We start from the raw sequence: 9,744 nt of genomic DNA, 5'->3' as shown, positions 1-9,744 counted from the left end.
TTATTGCTTCGACTGGCATTTTGGTGCAACCATCTAGGTATGTCTAAATGTGGCCTGGAATGCTTTACTTTAATATGTTATTACGTGTCTAGACTGGTCTACATTGCGCAGACAGTTGGACATGTTTTCATCGTGGCATGGCATTTTTAATAGTTAAGCATTATATTAATTAAAGCATTAATGTTCCTATGCACTATTGGTGACTTGCAAGTATTTAATTTTTGGATTGGTGTAACCATACAAAACAACTGCAAACTCTCTGGCCTTTTAGCCTTTTTTTTTTTTTAGAAAGTGTGCTGTATATTAAAGCGCATATTTATATCTTTCTCCTGGTGCAGTGTCTGGCCTACCCCTGCAGAAGCACGTTTGTGCGTATTGTGCAAGCGTGCTAATCTGTCCGGCCCAGAGTGTGGCGAAGCCCGTGATTTGTTGCCGAGATGGGGGGGCTTTCAGCATGGCTCGCAGAGGGGCCCCCAATTTTTGTGTTATACCACTGGTTCAGATTCTGGAGTGAATAGGACCCCAGCTGCCTATGGTGTTTCTGTGCTGTAGGTGTGTGATTTCATATGACAAGCCACTTCTTTCCCATGCCCTTTGTATGATCCACAGAACCCTCTCTCTGAAGGGGCAGTCAACCCCTAAGCACAAACTTCCTCCCGGCTGCCACCGGTTTACCAAAACGACTGTGATGTCTGTTGTCTAGTAAGCAAGACTCTCCAAGATTCGTGCATCAGTAACCTAGCTAGTCCTGTGAAAGGGTAAGATGCCTGTCCCCAATATTGGCCTAGGTTTCAGGGGTCGAGGAGATATTGCCAATGTCTGTTCGAACACCTATGTCTGCCCAGAGGCTCGCCTCCAAAGTCTGCTTATTTTATGATCCTCCAACAACTGATAGGGGACTGGTTTTGCTATCATAAAATGATCCTTTCCTTACAAATTTGGCACCTGAAACTCTTTGAACCTAGATTTTAAGGAGCCGAATAAATATTTTCCGAAAATGGGATATGATGTGAGCATTGGCTCATGTGAACAGGAAATCTGTCATATGAGTGATTCTTCAACCATTTTTACTTTCATATGGTTAGTAACAGAGCGGTAACTTGAGTGAGTCTCTGGGGTGCCCGAGAGTTTGTATTGTTGAGATGTCCTCCTTTGATTATTTTTGGTTAGCTACAGGTCCTGTGCTCATACGGCCTACCCCACCTACCAATATATATTTCAACTCATTTAAGTAAAGTGGTCTTGTGATTATGCATTGTCCTCTGGGGCAGTATCGGGACTGCCGATGAAACTTTGTGGACTGGCAGCGATAGCGGAGAACATGATTGTTGGCTCATCTAAGGTCAGTGCTTTATACTAGAAGAGATAAAACTATTTGCCCAGTATCACATACTTGGGTTAAACAGTAATGCTGGTCTTTTAATGCAATTTATAGTTTAGGCACTTGAACACATTACTTCCGAACTCCAATTGGCAGAAATATTTAAATGTAGGATACAAAGGCCCAAATGAATACAGCCTCATAGAGCAGAGTTCTCAAGTTTCCTTTGGCCATGCTCGAAAGGCGATCCAGTCCAGGTTTTACGTGTTATTATGGGACTTGTACTATTTTTCTTTACCATTTAAAAATTAGGAAAATAACAAATCCCAGAATCCAAAAGAAAAAACACATGACCTTCTCACACATGGCCATAGAAGACTTGAGAGTTCTGAAAGAGTTAACTTGCAAAATAAACATACCTTACATTAAAGCAACCTCACAATACCTACATCCTTGGAGAAGCAAAAATCCAAAGAATATTGTTGTAGCTTTATTTGACACATTCTGAATGGAAAACTAGAAATGACAGAAGAATGAAACATTTCTTTTTTTTTTTTGCACAACTGTAGTTTTATCACTTTAACAATCACTAAAAAGGTTGTGTAGCAAAGTTTCTTGGATAAAGATTACGTTTGTCACAAACTTTCAACTTGTTGGTTGGCTTGAAGTTAGACACACGTTACTATCCATATAATGAAACTCCTTTTTTGCATGACCAACCTTTATAACAGGGAGCTTCTTTATGTTGCTGTGAATGGCTTGTAAGTTGACACTTATGGTAGCAAGTTGGTGTGAGGTTCCAATTAGTGGCAAAGGCATATCCACATGCATAAGAAGGGCATGATCATAAGGAGAAAAGAGAGTATTTGCTCGTCGATAAAGGGTTGCCTGCAGGCCCCTCTAGGATGCACAGTGTGATCTGATATGATATGATATGATTTGATGTGGCTTTTATAACGCGCCTATACACAGGTGTTTCAAGGCGCGATGAGGCAAGGGATGGGAAACAGAGGGCAGATAGAGACAACGATCCTACTAGGCCAGGTGTCATTCAGATAGCGCAAGTGCATGGGAAGAGGGAAGGGGAAAAGTGTGGGGGAAGGGTGAGGGGACAATGCAGTACATGGGATAATAGAATAAATAAACAATAAGTAAAAAGTGCGGCCAGCTGGTGGCAAGTGCAAGGGTAAGTGTGGCGGTGATGTGTAATGGGGTTTAGCAGTAATCAACAAGTCAAATTACTTACGCATATTTGTCTGTGGAGGGGTATGGTTAGGTGCCCTGTGAAATTGTGGCTTCCTTGTGCCCCACGTATTCTCCCCAGGTGTGCCACTCGAATCCAGGCACAACCAGTGAAATGGTGCCCTTGGACTTTAAAATAAAAATAAAAGCTTCCCTGTGCTGATGTGGGAGCACCCTACATACATTGAATACCTTTTACACCCTGGGAGACCACTCAAGTGTCACTTGTTTAAGGCCAGCCCTGCTTCCAGCACACTTATCCCACCTCCGGCCCAAACAATGAACCCATTCCTTGTGGTTTAGTTCCTTAATTGTGTCTGCTTTCGATACTGCGTCATATGACGACGTCCTGTCTGCTGATCTCTGTCGAGGAGTGTTGGGCCTGCTCCCTGATGACTTCTGGCTGCTTATGAGCAGGCTTAATGTTCACATCATGCCGGTACGTCCATCCTGGCATAGTAACCCAGCAGATCAGCACTTTTCAGTTCAGTCCCTAGAGCACGTGCTCAAATAAGTTCATTGGAAATCAAGCAATGGCAAAGCTGATGGGATCAGGGATACCTAAAATGTCTGCTAAAACAAAGTGCCAAGGGATCTGAGTAATGATGTAATGGGTGCGGACAACTTTATTCATTGTATGGGTGACATGCACCTGTAATTCAAAATGTTCCAGCTTCATCTTTATTTACTTATTTCTTTACCATCATTTTTCTTCGTCAAATCCCACCCCCTTTGCACTATAGTGCTATACAGAACCCACAACAAATGCTATTTGTACACATTTTCTAGTCCCTCGTCCTATTACAAAATAACCCAGGTTTCCTGGGAACCAGGCCAATGCAGAAATAACTGTATTTGTCCCCAACATTACATTTGGCGTTTAATATTCATCAGGACATATACCTCTAGTTCTAATTCATTTTGCTCTTAATATTGATCCTGAAAAATCATACTGGAATAATTATTTTATTTTTGTATTTTTTTATTTGCCTTTATCAAATCATTGATTTTGCAAAGTTCTTTAATGTCATATTTCGTTTCTTGAGCCTTGTTCCGTTAAGATTTACTTTTTCACTGATCCTGGATAACCGGGCCTTAGCCGAATTAGTCGATAGTCTGTTTGATACATTCGTCAAGAGAAGCCCTTAAAATGTTCTCAGTTGCTAGGGACCAGGATGTCTTTGTACCACTCAAAAGTCGACTCCACCATACTTCTTCTTCATTAAGGATGCTTGATTCAATTAGGGGTCCAAGATACGCTCTTCTCCATTTGATGGTCGATGGACACTGGAATAATCTAATTCATCCGTGTTTAAACTTCTGTTAGGTCTGGAGGGGGCATTATTAATAACCATGTTGTCTCCTCTTCTTCGGTGAGTGCAGCAGCACCAAATCACACCTGCTAGGAAAGTAAAGAACAGCTTTAGGCACAGGGTGGTGGGGACACAAGTTCTAGGTTTTATGTAGTGTACTGCAATATGACATATCACATCAGAGGGGGTGAGCTGGGTGAGCAACCTGCAAGGCTTGTCTCTCTATTAAACACAACTTCCAAAATATGTTACTCTCATTGAATGTCTGATATCTTTTCAACCTGAGACAATAGTTCTAGCAAGTCTTCAAACATCTGTGAAATAATGGATATCCAAGCATGCTCAAATTAAACATGCAACTTAGCTATCCACTTCCTTTCTGCCAGCCATTAAACAAAGTGGGTTTTTGTTCTTGCCTTCTGTCGATGTACATTTTGTTTTGCAGACAATGTTATCAATTTGACACAGCTGTGATTTCCTTGGAAGAGGAACACACCTTGCAAGGTAATACCTGTTGCATAACCGTTCTAACATATCTTGTATCCTACCACCAATGCCTGCCCACTAGCAAGCCTACTAAAACATTGGAGCTGGAGGTTGTGGGGACCATAGATACCAGTTTCTGCCTATTCCTATCCACAGATCAGGAATAATTTCTGGTTCAGAAGTCAGATAACGAGTTGAACTTCCAGGAGGTCGCACCACCCATACATCACGATGAGTGACCCAATGCAAATTGCAGCCTGCCCAAGGAACTGGCATGATTTTCTTTGTCAGGGACCAGGTACAGATATATGATATGGCATTTAAAACGAGCATATACACAAGTGTTTCAAGGCGCGACAAGGCAAGGGAGGGGAAACAGAGGGAGGACAAAAACAGCGATCTTACTAGGCCTAATGACATTTAGATCGCACAGGGGCGGGGGAGCGGGGAGGGGAGAAGTGCCAGGGGAAGGGTGGGGGGTGGGAGGATGGACAAGTGCAGGACAAGGAATACGAACACAACAAGTAGTGCAGCCAACAGGTGGCGAGTGTTAGAATTGCAGACACCCGGTGTGTAATAAGTGCAGGAAAGGGGACTGTAGGGTTACAGATACATACCATAAGTGCAGGGGTGCTAGGAGGCAGTGCAGGTATGCAGCTGGACAGCCAGGGACCTGGGCCCGAATTCAGAGGGTTGCCTGGTGACCACTGCATGTATCAGACAGGAGAGAGAAGGCATAAGCAAAGAGGAATGTCTTCAGGTTTTTTTTTTGTTATGCAAGCTCCTGGGCTGTGGCCAGCACCATGTGGCTCTTTACTTCTGGAGTGGCTGGCTTTCTTGTTCAGGGCCCTTAAAAAAAAGAAAAAATAAGAACAGGATTGCCATAAGCCTAACACTTTCAGCACTGACCCTAAATAAGAAAGAATAGGAATACCAAATACTGTGTCTTTCTGGAATGCTCTACACTAAATTGCTAGACACTTCAGGGGAGTGAGTCGCTGTTCTTAAACGCCTCAACTCAGCCTTTCATCCTTCTGAGGTCGATAAATGAGTACCAACACAGTTTGGTGATATTGGGTGTATACTTTTTCTATATAAAGCGCTTAAGTATAAGTACTATGTAATAACACATCATTATCATTTGGTCATGGACATCTGCTTGCATTCACATATAATTTGGTAAGATGGACCTATACACACTGATCTTAACGATACATATGCTGATCCATTCTTGTATGAAATGTACATCACATTATAGTAATATCATAACCATATTTTTCATAGTGTCGCAATGCTATGTGATGTCACTTCCTGTTTTGTCAACGGGTGAAAGGTCGTGTTCCATCGCTACCCACGATATCACTTCGGGGTGGGGTCAATGGGGCAAGGGTCATGTGATGTCACTTCCGCTACCTCTGGCATTTTGGTGCAATGATGTCCTGAGTCACCAGCCAAAGAAAGAGATCTGCCCCCAACTCGTTGCTTGGAGAAGCGACTGACCCTCAAGGAGTTTGAGGTGGAGGAGCCAAGAGCTCTAGTAGGAAGATATTTCCATAGAGAGTTGGAGGTATTTTGGTCCCAGGCCCCAGAAAGCCTTGTGGACAATGCAGACAGTCTTGAACTTGATCCTTCCCGCCACTGGGAGCCAATGGAGAGATTTCAGAGCAGGAGAGATACAATCCCTGGGCTTAGATTAGACCCCTGGGGAACACCACAGGTGGATAGAGGAGTGGAAGGACCCATGTTGGACCTGGGAGGGTCGGTCAGAGAGAAAGGAGGCCTGCCAGGCCAGGGCCTGATCTGTGATACCCAAGTTATCAGGGAGCCGGTTGAGCAGGACGGCATGGTTGACAGTATCAAAAGCAGAACAGAGATCGAGGAGGATGAGGACAGAAGGGTGGTTAGTGTCAAGGTTTGAGAGCAGGTTTTCATGGATGTTCAGGAGAGCAGTTTCCGTGCTTCTGGCCACTCTAAAGCCAGACTGATGGTCATGGAGACAGCCAACAAATTTGGTGTGAAGATTAAGCTGGGAGATCGTCAGCTTTTCCAAGAGTCTGCCCAGAAACTGAGTAATGGAGATCGGGCGATAGTTAGACTGGCACGAGGGGTCGGCTGAGGGTTTCTTTAGATGAGGGTGCACAAGGGAGTGCTTCAGTGGGGAGGGAAGGTTCCGCTGGCGAAAGAGTGGTTGCAGAAGTCGGCCAAGGCTGGAGCGAGGGTGTCAATGTTGTCCTTGATGGTTTTGGATGAACAGGGAAGAACCTGTTTTGACGAGACTTTCATAGATCAGACTTGTCTAGCAACCTTGTCAGGGGGTGAACAAAGGAAAGAAAGAGAAGGGAGCAGGAGAGGCGGCCATAGAAAGGCCAGAGGTAGAGGAAGAAGTAGGAGAGGAAGGGATGGTGGACAGGATGTCCTGGGTTTTTGAGATAAAATGTGAAGCCATTCACTGTACCTTTAGCTTGAAAGGTGCACAGTCTTTTCTTGCATGTCCATCTGTTATATTTCCACAGACTGCTGCGGGGCCACAGAGCTACATGGATTCCAAATTGATTTCTGAGGTCTCTTGGCCAGCTGTGGTGGAACATGGCTTCCCAAATGCTGAGAAGCTGGTGGTTTAGGAAATCTTGAACCTCGAGACAAACAACATCCCATTCTATGTCTGCATCTGCTGCTACAACATCTTGAATCAGTTGGGACAACACCTCTTTTGTGGCTGTGCTAAGAGTCAGACCATAACAACCAACATACACTACCCTCTCCTCCTTTTCCTGTTTTAAAAAAAAAAGTTACCTCGTGAATCTTGTAGCTCCATACACATATTTTACTACACTTAAGAGTTCACCTCATTTTTAGAAAAATATATATACATCCGAATGTTATTATTTGGTTCTGGAATTTATATAATCTTGTATCTCCTTTTATCAGTTTATCATAAAACCACAATACATTGTTAAGTGGTGAAACACGTGTTGAGGTTTTTCATTTTTCACAACGGAGACGTGTATCAAAATAAAGAAATACATAAAAATGGAAATCTGAATATTTTTGTCATCCTTTGCGCATGAACTACGAAGATCAACTTTTTCTGTTATTGAATTACTGTTGGGCAAACACAACAGTGTATCTTTGTTACAAGCTACAAGGAAAACCCAAACAAAACTACAACTCGCCTAAAAAGGGAGTGAATGTTTGCATCTTCATTTTAACACAATACACATGATACAAGGTTATGTGCAAAAATAGGGGTTAGTAAGTGTGCTTAAGTTACGTCAAACAGAACAGAGAGTATGAAAACCCTTTCTTTTATTTCGTGACTTTGACAATTTGAAAAAGAGAGGTATATTTGTTTTTCCACAATAGACAATTTTCATGTGTAAAACACTCTCAATCATTATTCAGATCGTATAACATTATGTTTTCCAACTTCCCTGGAGATAAGTTAGTTCGCCATTAAAAGTGACAAAAACATAAATCGGATAAAAACAAATGTAGACACAAGCGTTTCGGCCCTTTTCACAAAAATCTGTAAATCCACCACAGCCTTTATTTGTTATTAATTTCTGTGCCTTCTTCAGGACAAAGGTTGATTCTGTTCATCTTGAATAAATCTCTCAGAACCCCTGGGCTACTTCATTGGGTCTTATTTATCTTTAGGGGAGCTTGACCTTATTCATACTGGCTTCAATAGTTTTCCAACTTTATGGTGAATACTTAGGTTTCATTTCCTTTAGTCATATTTCAGCAGCCATATGTTTTTCAGGGCTGCAAATTTGCTTTCGATGCCTCAACTTGTTCAGTTACTTCGGATGGCGGCCACAACGTCTAGCTCTCCCCTCGAGTTCCTGTTTTGATATTACTAATCCCTGTTCAACACCCCAGCCCCTGTTAACAAAAAATAAAGGGATAGACCTGTTATTTAACTGTCTGTGTCAAGAGTTCCAGTGACGTGTAGCTAACCCACACTTGCATGGTTGTTCGTGATCTGTGCCCCAGTAATAAGCCCTGTTGCGCATAACCTTAAGCGATAACTGAGAGACAGGCCGTTATATGCACTCCATGCTGCAAACTATACCCTGTCAGACAATGCTCTGTTACCCTTTTGAGGGAAAAGCAGTTCCTTGAACTGCTCCAACCACACAGCATCTCACTGATTGGGATTGAAAGAATGGTCATTCCTACCGATGCATTCATAATAGCAAATCCGAAGCCAGGCCTATCTACATCTCCAGAGAGACTGAGCGACTATCCTAGTAACATTCCTGAACTCTGAGATTTTGAAGGCCGAAGACACTGATTGTTGTATTTCTAAGCGTGATCTATTTTCCATAGCAGAGCATCAATGTACTGACAAGTGACCATGGTTTCGTTGGAACACAACCTGCTCATTCATAGGGTTGAAACTGTTAGCAAAAAACAAAACATTTCCTTGGACTGATTTGCTGCTATACCGATTTCTACCTTAGGATCACTTACACCGCATTTTCTAGTCACTGCCACCTGGCATGTCCCATGTGGAATATTTATCATCTGGTAAACTGTTTCTTTATGAATCTGTCAACATGTTACATTTACCACCGTTGTGTCTACGTAGCCATCCTCCAACCAGATAATTTCCCTTTTTATATCCCAATCACTATCGACAAAATATAGAATAGAAAACCAATAGAAAGACAAATCAGATAAAAGCATAAGCTCAGGACAGGTTATTTAATTGGTTACCTGGTGTTGATGATGTAGTCAGAGTTTTAGTTCATGCAGCATGGCTGTATTGGCTGTGGTGACTGGATGCTGCTCTGATGCCAAAACACGCAGGTAGTCGGCATCGGAAATCCAGTTTTGGATGGTTTCACATGGATAAGGAATTTGACCTGATTGGCACTAAGCAGGTTTTGGTAAGAATCCCAAGAGATGTCATCTCCACACTCCCAGTTTGCCGAAACATACACGCCCTCCCCTACTTCCCAAGCTACTATCTAGCCGTGTTTATATTTTCCACTTTAGCACTAGTCACTACATAAGAAAGATCCTGTTTCCTCCCGGCGCCATGTCTAGTAGGAACTAGCTTGTATGTCTTGGTGAGAAGAAAATCATTCAGATTGATGAGCAAACAACGACTCCCAGTATTACCTGGCCACCTATTGTTCTATTGCTAATTTTCTGGCTGCATGATGTGCTTACACTGTGAATCCTGGTACCAGGTAAGAAGTTCCCTCACATTCACTGCAGAATAAGTGACAAGGATGACCTATTATGGCCCACATCACCTGGGAGCCAGAGCTCATTTCCGCTGAAGTTTTTGATTGATATAAAATCTCAAGGTTGAAACGAATGGCAAGCTTTGTTTGTTTTTTTGGGCACGGTCTCTTGTGCCTGTGTGTG

General features: G+C 42.7%; 1 long non-coding RNA gene across 1 annotated transcript in view; it reads right to left on the bottom strand.

Annotated features, from left to right (window-relative positions):
• Positions 1–3,163: 3,163 nt before the first annotated feature.
• Positions 3,164–9,744, bottom strand: part of LOC138513946 (uncharacterized) — a 434,271-nt gene continuing 427,690 nt past the window's right edge. The window contains exon 4 of the long non-coding RNA XR_011281846.1: positions 3,164–3,962. This is a non-coding gene — a long non-coding RNA (uncharacterized lncRNA). The remainder of the gene's footprint in view (positions 3,963–9,744) is intronic.

This window comes from Ambystoma mexicanum, chromosome 12, assembly GCF_040938575.1.
Source record: "Ambystoma mexicanum isolate Mex_15411 chromosome 12, UKY_AmexF1_1, whole genome shotgun sequence".
In the NCBI taxonomy this organism is placed as follows: domain Eukaryota; kingdom Metazoa; phylum Chordata; class Amphibia; order Caudata; family Ambystomatidae; genus Ambystoma; species Ambystoma mexicanum.
Note: the sequence above shows the minus strand (reverse complement) of the source record. Positions and strands in the feature narration are given on the sequence as shown.